The following is a 13272-nucleotide window of genomic DNA, read 5'->3' as shown; positions in this document are numbered from 1 at the left end:
AGCTTACGTTTCAGATCTGTAACTAAATGTTACAGAGCCTTATTTACAAAGCTATTGAAAGTCCAAAATAACACCTATTAGTAGATGCTTTTCTTTTTCTTATTTCAGACAAAATATCAGTAATTTCAGTAAATCTCTAAGAGAGTTCACGTTGAGTACATATTTTTAATCTTTTCCACAGTCAGTTCCATAATGCATAGGTTACGTTTGCTAGGATATTATAGCTTTCCATGACGAGAAATAGAGGTTCACGCTGAATATTATTGTAAGCTGACTTGAAATATACAAATAAATGATGTGTGGTTATCTAGTACTCTTGGCTACGTTTCATAATGATTCGTAAGGAGAATATCTGATCAATTGTGGATTTCTCTCAAACAAAAGAACATTGATATTTCCCAAGGATGTTATTTCAACATGCGGTAGGATGCGCTTCGATAACTTGGCCAATTTCGATGGTCCGAAATGGAAGCTTCGTTCCATGGTCTAAACTTCGAAAACTTGCACCTCGAATTTCAGCTGCCCTTTAAAGTTTTATAGAATTTGCCTTTAGGCCAAACACTAATTAATAGTCAAACGGGAGATTATAGTCCTGTGTAATAATGAAACGAAAACTATGTACGGAAACACTTTAAAAAAGAGAAAAAACAATAGGAAGCTAAGAAAAATCAGTCTTCGGTTACTCAAACCTTAAAAATTGGACAGGAAACAAAGCTTTGTTCATTAAAGTCATAAGTAATAAAATATTGAACTTATTAGTTGGCGATCAACAGATAATTAAAAATTTTAAAAACGATTAGTACAGATAAAATAGATCATTTAGGTAGGTTATAAACAATGAATTTTGTAAATAAAATTTTAATATAATGTTTAATAATTAAATTGACTTTGGCGTGAACATTTGTTTTAATTAACAATAGTTGAAATAATGAACAGCTATTGTCTATTTTATAATTTTCTGATACTTCTCCTATTTTAAAAAAGTTTATAGCCAGTATGGGACTTTCATCAGAATTGCATGATCACATAAATCAAGACTAAGCCCAGACGGATGGATCAGTGATAGGAACCATTAAATAGCACAAAAGATGTTTTTAGAAGAAATAAGACGGATGGAGATTCCAAAAGAAGAAGAACTATATCTTGAGCAACGCTGCGGTTTCAAAACATTTCGAGTCCTGTGAGGCAACAGTTTTCGGAGGCACTCAATTCACGTTAGTTCCTAGCCTCTTTTTTTTCTTTTTTCTATTTAAATTTAAAGCATTTTGTATACTGACATCTCTTGCTAAAGAGGTAATATAGGCTTATTTTATGCGATAAATAATTACATTGTATTTTTTAAGTAAATTTTAAATCAATTTTAAAAAATACAAAAAAAACAAACCTGAAAATTATGCTTTCATCCATCTGTTTATGAAATATATAGTGAGTGATGAAAAGTATTGAGATTATTAAAAATTCTAAAGCTAAGTTTTCAACAGAACCAGATATAATTTAAATTTATAGACATTTTTTTTTAATAATTTATTTATTGATATTTACAACTGTATACATCTATACACGTCAAGTAAATTTGCTGTAAATGATATTATGACATGATAAAAACATGTGGAGAATCTACCAATTGATAGAACTCCTATAACATTTCTAAAGGAGAAGATCTCGAGGCCATCTTCTTTTCGGACGCCTAGGAGGATTATTAGGTAGTGAAGGAGAAGCCAGGTTAGAAACGAGTTGGTTTGGGTGGTTGGGAAGTTTATTATGGAAGGATTGGTATCTGGTTCTGGCCAAATCGGCAACATATGGGACATTGAGGTCCTGAAGGATGATTTGATTTGTGACAAAGTAGGGAGCATTAAGGATTTTACGGAGGATTTTGGACTGTAAGGATTAGATTCGGGAGGAATTTGATGGTTTAGTAGAGCCCCTAGCTCAACTCCGTATGTCCAAATAGGCCTTATAATAGTCATGTAGACCAGTCTTTTGTAATGGATTGGAAGTTTGGACCGTTTTTCTAGTAAATGTTGTAATAGTCGGAATCGACGCGCAGCTTTCTGTCTTTTCAGTCTTGTACGAGGATTCCATGTCAGTCGTTTTTCCAGATTTAGTCCTAAGTAACGGATCTGTTTAACAGGAATAAGTGGGGTATTATTAAAAGATACGGTAGAGCAAGACGAAGGTTTACGACGAAGGGTAAATGTGATTTGGTGGGATTTATTGGAATTTATTTTAATCCTCCAGTTTTGGCACCATTCTTTGAGTTATAGAAATTTAACTCCTATAATCTCTAATACAACTAAAACCAAAAATTAATCGTAACTATTAATATAAATAACCATTAAAATAACAAAATCTTTGTTTTTTCATTATGTGAGTTTATTTGAGTATATATATAAGTTACGGTCTGAGTCAGCTGTTACTTCGATGTTATGATGGCTAACTGAGAAGATCAACTGATTGAATGTATATATGTAAAAGATGTATTGAACCCAATAAAACCAGTATTTTACAGCAGTTCAAGCGAGTCAGATCTTACTCCTTCTTCTCTTTTTTAATACTTTCCTTTCACCGATACTCAAGTGGTGCCGAAACTCGGGAACTTTAGACACCCGATTAATTATTTTCTTTTAAGAAAGTTTTTTTTTTTCGTTGTTTCATCATCTCCAAATGTTTGCTCTCTCAGTTTTGTTTGTAAATAATGGCAACGGGATTATTAGACAAGCGGTTTTAAACCTGGAAGCTTTGAATCAAAACGTGGTCGAGGTTGCACCTCCCACAGTGTGGAATCCTCCGCCCCTAGAGTTTCCTCCCCTACCAGTATCTCTTGCAGAAGTACACGCAACAACACTAGAGTGGATCAAAGTACGTACGGATTATACGCACTGCAACCGCCCAAGACTACAGGAAGGCCGTTTCTGACCTCGAACGGTTCACCGGGGAAACTGGCGAACTCGGCCGCTTCATAAAATGATTATAAAATCACTAACTGTCAAATATGATAATTTTGATAGTAATAATAAACGGTAAAATGTTTAATTTGTGATCATGGTCAAGTGAATGCAATAACGTTCAAACTACAATATTTAACGCTAATTCAAGTGAAGTTGAATATAATTATGAAGAATCATCAGGAAGAAGGCATCTCAACCGGAAATGAACTTCAATTGAAATACCATTAACCAAGTGTTTTTTGACATTTATGAAAATTTTATATTGTAGAATTTAATGCTTAATTTTTTTTTATACTTTATCAATTTAAATTTTAAGTTTTTATTGTTTAGAATAAGTTACATTTATTTTAACATCGCCATAGTACAGCAATTCTAAATAACACATTGCATTTATTTTTATAGCTGCCTTCATATGTTTTTAATTGCGGTAGATTTATGTTATTCATGTACTTACGTAAACCTATAGCGACTAATTACTTGCATGATTAAACTTTTTCTCAAACACAACTTACATAATAGCACCTTATTCCAGGTCTAATGTTCCAACAGCTTCTTAATAAGGCAGAGGCCAATAATAATTATGATGATCAATGATTCTACAGTATTGCATGGTACAATTATATGGAGATCTGGTTCCGCAACGGCTTTGCAGTAGCAGATCCAAAAAAGGTATTAACACTTAATTAAATATTTGATAAATATTCATGTTTCGCAGGAATAATGTTATATTAGTATTTTCATATTTTTTATAAATAATCTTTATGATGAAATTAGAATAAAATGAAGAATTTCCTTAACTCAGAAAAAAAATGGCTTTCGATTTGATTTGCCTAACGGTTAATCGGAATCTTTATAAACACATGAGAGGTTTATAACATAAATATTTACCCGTGGCATTGGTGGTAAAAATAATCAAATGTACAAGAGCCGGGAAGAAAAAAAGGCAGTTATTTCACCCCAAGTTTTGATTACTTTAATGAAAACTATGTATAATTACTAGCAATGTTGATGAGTCTGCAAAGTATAGCTAGTGGGAATAAAAAATGTCGGCTGTATCAAAACCTTAAAAAAACATTAATTTTTCATTCGGAGCTCTGTATCTTAAAAACTACCGGCAACACTAGAAAATCTAAAAGAACATTATTTAAAGAAGAGTAAATTTTCTATTAAATTAAATATGAGTCCTAATAGAGCTATTTACGGTCAATAGTTCTCCAGACACAGCCTTTTAAAAAGTAACATTTTATAAAATGTACTGAAATATCAGTAGTTAGTTAATTTATTTTGAGAAATCTATATCTCAGGCACTATATGACGTACAGATGCCTATTATCACTCAAATTAAAGCTAGTTTAATGTACTATAAAGTAGTTTATGCAGTTAATTTTTGTTAGAGTAGTAGTTTTCATGAAATTTGCTAAAATAAATTGATTTATAGTTGTTAGAAAAAATTTTCAATTTTTATTATGAATTAAATTTATATTCACATGTGAATATTATAAAAACTACTGATTTTTCCATACAACATTCTTATGAAATGTTGCTTTTTAAAAAGCTATATCTCCAGAACTATTGAACGTAAATAGCTCTATTAGGGCTCACATTTTAGCAAATTTGCTTTACTTTAAATGATGCTCTCTTAGATTTTCCATTGTTCTTAGTAATTTTAAGGATATAGAGCTTCGAATAAAACATAACTTATTTTTAACGTTTTGAAACAGCCGCCATTTTTTATTCCCTCTACTTATACTTGGCAGACTCCTCAATTTTGAATAGTAGTTATACATAGTTTTCAATTAAGTAATCTAAAATTGTGGTGAAATAACTGCCTTTTTTCTCCTCTTGGGCTCTTGTACCATTTAACATTTTTCATTACACTTTCAACATCACTTGAACACTTTTGTCTCTAGCCCGACGGTACATACCTACAAAGAATATTCTATAAGCAGCACCAGTTTTAAGTTGTTTCGGGATTTTGTCGTTAACCGATATCGTTAATGTATGCCACGAATCGTTTTACGTCGCCAGATTTTAATGTTAAATAGCACGAAAAATAAAAAAATAGATAACCGAACAAATCCGTTAAAATATCTACTAGAATGACAAATAAACTCATGAAAATTTATCGTATATCACATGAAAGACTTTATAGATATACTAAAGGCAACAAAATATTTAGTTTTTTTAATGTATAGGTTACAGTGATGGTTAATATTTCTGGAAAGGTTGACATTCGCTGGTCATAGCCAACTTAAGTGCATGTTCAGTCGTCAAACTGAAAAACATGCTTTTAATAATGAAGGTTGACAGTAAGTTGCTAAAATTTGAGGGAAAGCAACTGTTCTATAATAACAACTCTCACTCCCTCCATTTCATGAGAACCATTTTGAGGACAGGAACGAAGATTTTGAATTAAAATAAAAAGCCTAGTTGTAAAGACAATAGTGTTCTTGACTATCCCTGAGTCGTGTTCTATTATTATTAATTGTACTGTTGTACATCATCTTATTATTATCGTAATTTTATTAATTTGTAAATTTATATTATCAACTTGGTTGAAGTTTTGATTTTCATATAAAAGCAAGGTTTAAATCTTATTTTGTGAGTCACTCATTTGATAGTTTATTCCAAGTTTGTATAAATTTTGTAAATAGTAAGAAATATTCTATAATATATTTCTTACTACTTACAAAAATAAAATTTACTAACTACTTCTAGTAAAGGTCAACAGTTCCCAGTGTACGTCATCCTTGCATTTAGTGAAAGTTAAAACAATCTCATAGCAGTGATTGAGAGCTCCTCTTCTCCAATATAACTAATGTATTGTTGTTCTTTTACTCTAGTTTAAGCAATTCAAACTGAAACATCAAGTTCTTCTCTTACCAGTGTCATCTTTTTATACACACTGCTGTTGATCAAAGGGTTCAGTAGCTTTGAAGCTTGAGAAAGAACATCGACCGCACGATGTCCAACTGCGGAGTCTCTGAAACAACAAAGCACGTGGACGTGAATCGCAACGCCATGGAAGAATACCGAGACAGGTTGTTCAGAAAGACAGGGATTTTCGCCACGCCAGACTCTTCCTATCCACTATTACCATCAACGGGTGGAAGAAGCAGACGCAGCTGGACCGGACTGGCTTACTTAAGGAGGCGCCCGGACGAATGAGAACCAGGAGGACAGGAGTTGAATATGGTGCAGCCTCATCTGTAATGCCCTCAACCGAGAGCTGGAAATTTATGTTCCCATAAATAAAATGGACCCCCACCTTATTGTACAATAAGAGAGAAATAAATAAAGTTTTCGTCATTGGCAGCGTTGGCATGCGCAAGCCCGGCGTGCTCACCAACTGCTCCCGCACCCCTTATGTCAGATATGGTTAAGTAGGCTGTTAAAAAAAGTTAGTTTATAAGGACCGTTACTTGACCTAAGTTCGAGGACCATCGATACTACTTATGCTAACCGTCCGCAATATACATACATTAACAAAGGACCGGATTAGTCTCTTGGTTTACTGGCCCCTAATGCCTTTTTTTTTGTTATTTTTTTAGATATACAATTTTATTGATGAGTTAAGAAAAGTCTTTATTTGATTTTCTTTTATACTGTTAAAGTTTCATAAAATACTACAAGCGTCTCAAGGGGTAGCGGCGTTCGTATCCTGTCTCTTCTAAGGATGAAGAAATGGACTAAGATGAAGAACTATAAGAAACAACCAGAGAAGAGAAGAAGCACCCACCTAGGGGAAATTAGTTACCCCAAGTAAAAACTAGGCCCTCAGGTCTTGATCGGAACCCTATGGTAGAAAATCCCTATGTATCAATGTAGTTTACAATCGATATAGTGTGTTATCTCAAAAGGATCAACGATCCTTTAGATCACTCGAATGGACTAAATTGTGGGCATGGTGAAAACGTTGCTGGAAATGTGATCACGATTCTTGCACGCCATTTTCACTGAGAACGTCGTAATCAATTATAATATCAGAGGCCTATTATTGAAGGAGGCTGAAATCGAGCTCCTACTGAATCAGCACCAACACCAGGCTTCTCGTCTCATCATGAATGTCCATCCAAATCCACGGATATACTTCATACCGAGAGATATGTTCATCTAAGAATCGTCAAGGGGTCATGATTCTGGTAGGAAGTTTCCTACGACCGGTTGTTCAGAGCTATTAACCTTTCACCAAGACCTGGGACTGACCCTTTGTCGACGTCCTCGCCAAGAAAAGGGCTTCGGACTTTGCCATAACTACATAATTCTCTCCCGTTCTATATCATCCCTAGGCTATACTGCTAATTTGAAACACGCCATCAGCAGACAAGGCATATTTACCTTAAAATGCCACTATGGCAACAAAATGACATTTATGCTTGGGTTACATTTTTTATTGTTTGTATATGTTTTTGAATAACAAAAAGGAAGATACGACAAAAAAACACACCAATTTGTCGATTTTAAAATTGCCTATGGCAGAGGTTATTGCGAAGAACTGTATAATACAAAGCATTTAAAGAATTCACTTTCTGCTTCAATACAAAGCTTCCCTACCTAAAATAGTGATGAAGGAAACATGTTTTATTTACTAAGGTTTTTATAACGGAACAGTTAAGATAAAAATTATATTACATAATAATAACCCTTTGATACGCATATGCTCATTCATATCAAATGTCATTTATAGATGAAGATTGAGAAATATTATCCATTTCGTTAATTACTACAGAAAACATACATGTAGTGGGATAGGAACGATTATAAATGCAATTTAGTGTATAAACAAGAAAGTTCAGCAAGAAAAGAAACCCTGTAATTAGAACCAACGAACCCATCACACGGCCTACGTTCTCAATGGACATGGTAAGTGCTCAGTCCTATGTAGGTGTATGGCCTCTTTAAGCATTATATTTTATAATACCAAATTAAGTTTATAAAATACCTGATTTAATTTTAAAACTTGATTTTCAGTCCATATATAAAACTAATTATGTCGAGTTGAATTTGAATTGGACACAAAAAACTGTAAAATTCCTATTAATACGGGAATAAAGTTCAACGATTCTTCAAGATGAGGTTAGAAACTAACTATTCATAATAGATTTTATTTAAAGCAATGTAATTTTTTACTTCACTTATCTCTAACAGGTCCCGAATATTTTAAATAACCATAATTCCTACTTTTTGGAGGCTGGGCGTGATCCCTTATGAATGTCCTGTACACTAAGTAGGCTCGCGGATGATAGGAACTGAAATAAATTACTATCTAGCCAAGATTCAAACCTGGGAATTAAAATAAATTTTCATAACAGTCTAGGAAGAAAAACCTTACTCTGGTTATTAATGGTAACGTATAAGATAAGATTTCCGAATCTTAGTTAACCGACAAAATAAAGCTAAGCTGCATTAAAAACCAACTTAGTTAATTGATTAATTAATTAACCTCTCTTAGTTATTTTTCTGATTCACTAGCATTAATTTAGAAATTCTTATTTAAATACCAATTACTGTATTTTATACAAAGTACAATGTGTTTTACTGCGGCAACTTGTGTGATTAATCTTATGCTGTTTCTCTTTCTTTAAATATTCTAATTAATTGTTTAATTCTTTTTAGTTTTCAATAGCTTTTTCTTCAAAAAGCTACACTTTTCTTCTTTATTTTATATGTAATTTTTTGTGTTATATGTCATTCTTTTTGCAGAAAACTTTGCTGAAATTACTTTTCAGCATTTGATACAACTTGGAAAGCCCTTTAAATTTTTATAAAATTTGGTACCATTTATACTATTCGATTTTTTTGTTTATGTAATCTTTGACTCTAAATACTATAAATATAATAATCGAAATTTAAAGGTTTACATTTTTATAATAAAACTATAAAATACTGAACTAAATACAATAGAAATTAAGAGATTTGCAGTAATAAGAATTACAATCTTATTACGGCCTGTTTTTTTTTTTTGTTTTTTTAGACCGAATTCCTATTTTAAAAAAAAAGAAGCTTTTTCCAAGAATACAAAAAAAAAAGAGTGATTCTGGTATTTAATTCCAATTAACAGCACTTTCACTCTGCATGTGCAAACAATATTTTGTATCAATAATTTACGAATTTTTCAGTTCTTAGTTCTGCAAATATGTGTAGAACTAAATGCTGAAAAACAATTGTCCTTAAATTATAGGTGTTATTTTTAGCGTTTGAGCAATGTTTTAAGCTTAACTTCAGCTCTAATCTTTTAAGCTATCTCCTACACTCCAAGGGGAACGAGTTTTCAGATAATTCAACCTCATGTTTCAGTGCTAAGATTTTATTATTATTATTATTTTTTTTTTTACCAAACCTTTTTAGCATGGAGTTGCCTCCTTAATGCTGCAAATCTCTAAATTCTCAATGTTATCTAAAAAAAAATAGATCAACATAAATCATTTACTTTTATTGAAACATTCTTCATTTTTAGTATATAAAAAAGGAAAAATAACAATGATGAAAGGTAAATAAAAGCATTACTGCTGTGAATAGGTATAGTAGTTGAGGAAGATCTTCAGAGAAACAATCATTATATCATTTTTTTATATACACAAAAATGTATATTGAAACATAAATAATAGAAAAAGATAAGCTGGATATATTTTTAAAAAATCCATACAGTCGAAAAATATTGGTGTGGTGCGGGTGTATACATTGCTGCTTTTCTTGAATAGTAGCACATCTCACATAATACCAATTTTACTGGAGGAGTATATAAGCAGGAAAAGCATTTACATATACCTTTTTAAAAGTATTGATGTCAACTTTATTCTAATCTTCTAGTTTTTTATAAATTAGATATTTGTGCCTCTTAGAAATAAATTTACATAATAAACTTATTGTGCCAATATTTTACCCATTTTTCTAAGATGAGCAAATTTTTAAGAAAAAACATTAGCGGATGAACCAAGTTATATTTTAATTGTAAATTATACAATATTAAAAGAAAAGTCGAAATAGAACAGGAGAAATTACAACAGAAAAATAAAAATGTGCAATGACAAAAGTGAAAAAAATCTTAAATAATTAGATTTTTAAAAAACATACATATTTTCAGGCTCTTCATTTCAGGCTACAAAAGTAAAATTTCGGAATATTTTTATTATTTATTATATCAAAATCTTGCATTTTCTTTCGGCCAAATATTGGTTTTTAGAGTAGGTAGGTCGTAGACTTATAATTGTTTTACCCCACAAAGCAGTAGTAACATTAGGTTTTGCTTTCTAAATTTTTTTTTTCTCTTAATAAGAGTTTTTATAATTCTATTAATATGACATTTATATATAGCTTATTGATAAAGGTTTATCGTAAATTGATTTTTTCCTGGCCTGTTGCTAATTTTCACTGTAACAAATTAAATTTATTCCATCATTTATTAACTTTACTTTGTTTTTTATGAATCTTAGCACAAAACAACTAATATCGTTTATTCCCTTTCTGCCATAGATATGAGGTTACATCTATTGATTTAAACTTAAAAATCGTAAAGTTTAGGTCTAAGATATGTGACTGCTTACAAAATAACTGCTTCCAACTTGTCGAAAAGCTTATGAGTGACAATTCAAGAAAACGATTAGAACCTTGACAATAATGAAACAAGTAAATTTATGCGGTTGTTCAACAAAGATTAAGTACAGTGTAATACAGACACATCTGTTCTCCGGTGAAAAATTATGAGAAATGGAGATGTGGCACCCTCTATAGAGAAACTACTCTATGATCGGAATACATTAAGTTAAGCTAAAAATAAAAAATAACTTTCATTAAAACTTTTATATTTGTGCCACTATTGAAACAAACAGCGATATATTATTTTTTTTTTACTTGAAATATTTACTGTATATTTTCTATATTTTTAAAATGAATGTTATCGGTGCGATCATACGACTGAAAAACTTTAAACAGGTTTTATATCTTAAAAAAAAAAAACCAAAGCTTCATGTATGCCATATAAGCTTCCTTTGATACATATCACGTGACGCGAGAGTGTTAGCACCAATCATGAATATTTTCCATATGTTTCCTTCCTGACTAAAAACGAATTAATTCCAGGATGTAAAGGTTTTAGCGGAGAGTCGAACAACGATAGGCCTCTTGACTCAACTGTAGCGAGGTCGCAACGTAACCTTCAACGTCTCAGACTCTCGCAGATTTAATTTTATACAACTGTTTTTAAGAGATAATTAAAAGATAGATGATATCTTCGAAATCCACGAGTTGATGATATCTTCTGGACAATGAAAGGATTATTTTTAGTATTTTTGATAAATTGTTAATATGTATCTTGTTTTTTTTAAATACTTTTATTGATAGATATTACAATCTGCCACACAGTTGTGGGCAATAATGATGAACGATCATATTTACACTAAGACAAAATAAAATAAATAAATAAAGGGAAAAAAAAGAATCTCTCTTAAAATATATACAAACAGAAGAATAAACAAAATGAACATAATCAAACTATGTGTATGAAAAATAAAATAAACATAAGTATATAAAATAACATAATTAAGAGGGGTAGAGTTAACTAAAAAAAGAGGGGTAGAGCAGAGCTCAAAAGATCTCAGCGCATCCCTCTCGCCGCATTACTGGTAGTGAGCCAGTGGAGGCTGAGCAAGTGCGCCTAAGCCGCAAACACTCAACTTGAGTGGAGAATCTGACCATTTCCAGAATTCGAATTGTCCATTTTTATTTACTATAAGTCTCTTGGCCACTGCCGTTTCAGCCTTCTAGGTCGGCTGTAGGGATGGGTGGAACTAGATAAGGTTTGAACCAAAGGATTTGGATGGTTGGAAAGGTTGTATATGGAATTTTGAGAATTTGGTTGGTATGAGGTCAAGGACAAAAGGGATATATAGGTCATGGTGCAGTGTTGTGTTAGATACGTAATAGGGTGCATTAACTAGGTCCAGATAGGTCGGAGTATAGTCTTATAAATTAGTAGTTTGTTTTCTAGTGAGAGATAGAGGCTATGCAGTCGGTATAGTTGGCTGAATCGTCTGTTGAGTTCTTGTCTTTTAAGTCTAGTATGTTGGTTCCAGGTGAGTCTTTTGCCCAAAATGAATCTAAGGTATCGCACTGTGTCGGATCTGGGCAGAGGAATATTATTAAAAGTAACAGGTGGACAGAAGCTGCGCAAAGAGTGAAAGTCACATGGGTGCATTTGGATTCATTGACTTTTATCAGCCATTGCTCAATCCGGGTGAGGTGTGTTTGGAGATCGGATGAGGCTGTTACAGAATCGGGATGGGAGGATAGGATAGCTGTATCATCGGCAAATATTGCCAGGAACGTGTCTGGAGTGATGGGAATGCCAGCAGTGAAGAGAATGTAGAGTACAGGACCCAGCACACTGCCTTGGGAACTCCTGCCTCGATGGGGTAGATATTTGAGGACTCGGAACCACTGCGAACTTGAAAGGAATGATCTGAGAGGTAGGAGCGGAGGATAAGGTATAAGGTTTGGGGTATTATCGATTTGAGCTTGAAAAGCAATCCGGCATGCCACACGCGGTCCAAAGCTTGTGCTATGTCCAGAAAGGCACTCGAGCAGTATTGCTTCTTTTCTGTGCTGAAGAGATATAGTCAACGACTCTGAGGCCTTGTTGATATGTGGAGTGCCAATATGTATCTTTAACAAAATTTTGGAAAAGCAGATCTTTAGAAATATAGAACTATGATAAGATATGTAAATGTGAAAATTAAATTAGATTTCGGGAAAATAAAATGAATGATCAATGTACATATTCAATATACACTGGCACAACAAATGAAGCTGCTCTTGGCCTGCTCAACGGCCGCCAACCATCTTTCTGTACCTTCTGTAAGGGTAACTGGGATCCTCAGTTATCGTAGATCCCGCCTCACAGCATCCCTCCATCGGCCCTTCGGTATATCATGTTGCCGCACACCATCCGGAACGCAACTGTACAGTTTATGAGCCACTCTTTCGTCGCCCATCCTCATTAAATGACCAAACCATTTAAGCCTCTGTATCCTTATGTATGAGAAGATGCTACATTCCTTATAGAGCCCAAAAAGCTCACCATTTGTCCATCTGCTCCAATTACCATTCTCGCATTCTCGGGCCCTCCTCAGAATCCCGAGCTCCATGCCGTTGCCGTGAATCCTACATCCGAGGTTTCGTTGAGTGTTCGTAACAATAGATTTTTACGATTCACGGGGAATCGGCCTATGAATTAACTCTCCTCTGCTTGGGACTGGCAATGGCCCTAGCCTAGCTATTTCCATTAGCGGAGAACATAAGGTTCTCGATGTTAAATTAAAAATAA

General features: G+C 33.1%; 1 long non-coding RNA gene across 2 annotated transcripts in view; it reads left to right on the top strand.

Annotated features, from left to right (window-relative positions):
• The first annotated feature begins 939 nt into the window (after window positions 1–939).
• Window positions 940–13272, top strand: part of LOC106688585 (uncharacterized) — a 22439-nt gene continuing 10106 nt past the window's right edge. Inside the window, exons 1-5 of one of the 2 annotated variants that reach the window (XR_001344338.2) lie at window positions 940–1214; window positions 3484–3620; window positions 7639–7814; window positions 7923–8027; window positions 8100–8315. This is a non-coding gene — a long non-coding RNA (uncharacterized lncRNA). Of the gene's footprint in view, window positions 1215–3483; window positions 3621–7638; window positions 7815–7922; window positions 8028–8099; window positions 8316–13272 lie in introns of those variants that run through there. The other variant, XR_001344339.2, reaches the window with a different exon arrangement.

This window comes from Halyomorpha halys, unplaced genomic scaffold, assembly GCF_000696795.3.
Source record: "Halyomorpha halys isolate HHAL.00 unplaced genomic scaffold, Hhal_1.1 Scaffold1157.1, whole genome shotgun sequence".
NCBI lineage: Eukaryota > Metazoa > Arthropoda > Insecta > Hemiptera > Pentatomidae > Halyomorpha > Halyomorpha halys.
The sequence above is the reverse complement of the archived record's forward strand: the minus strand, read 5'-3'. Positions and strand labels throughout refer to the sequence as shown.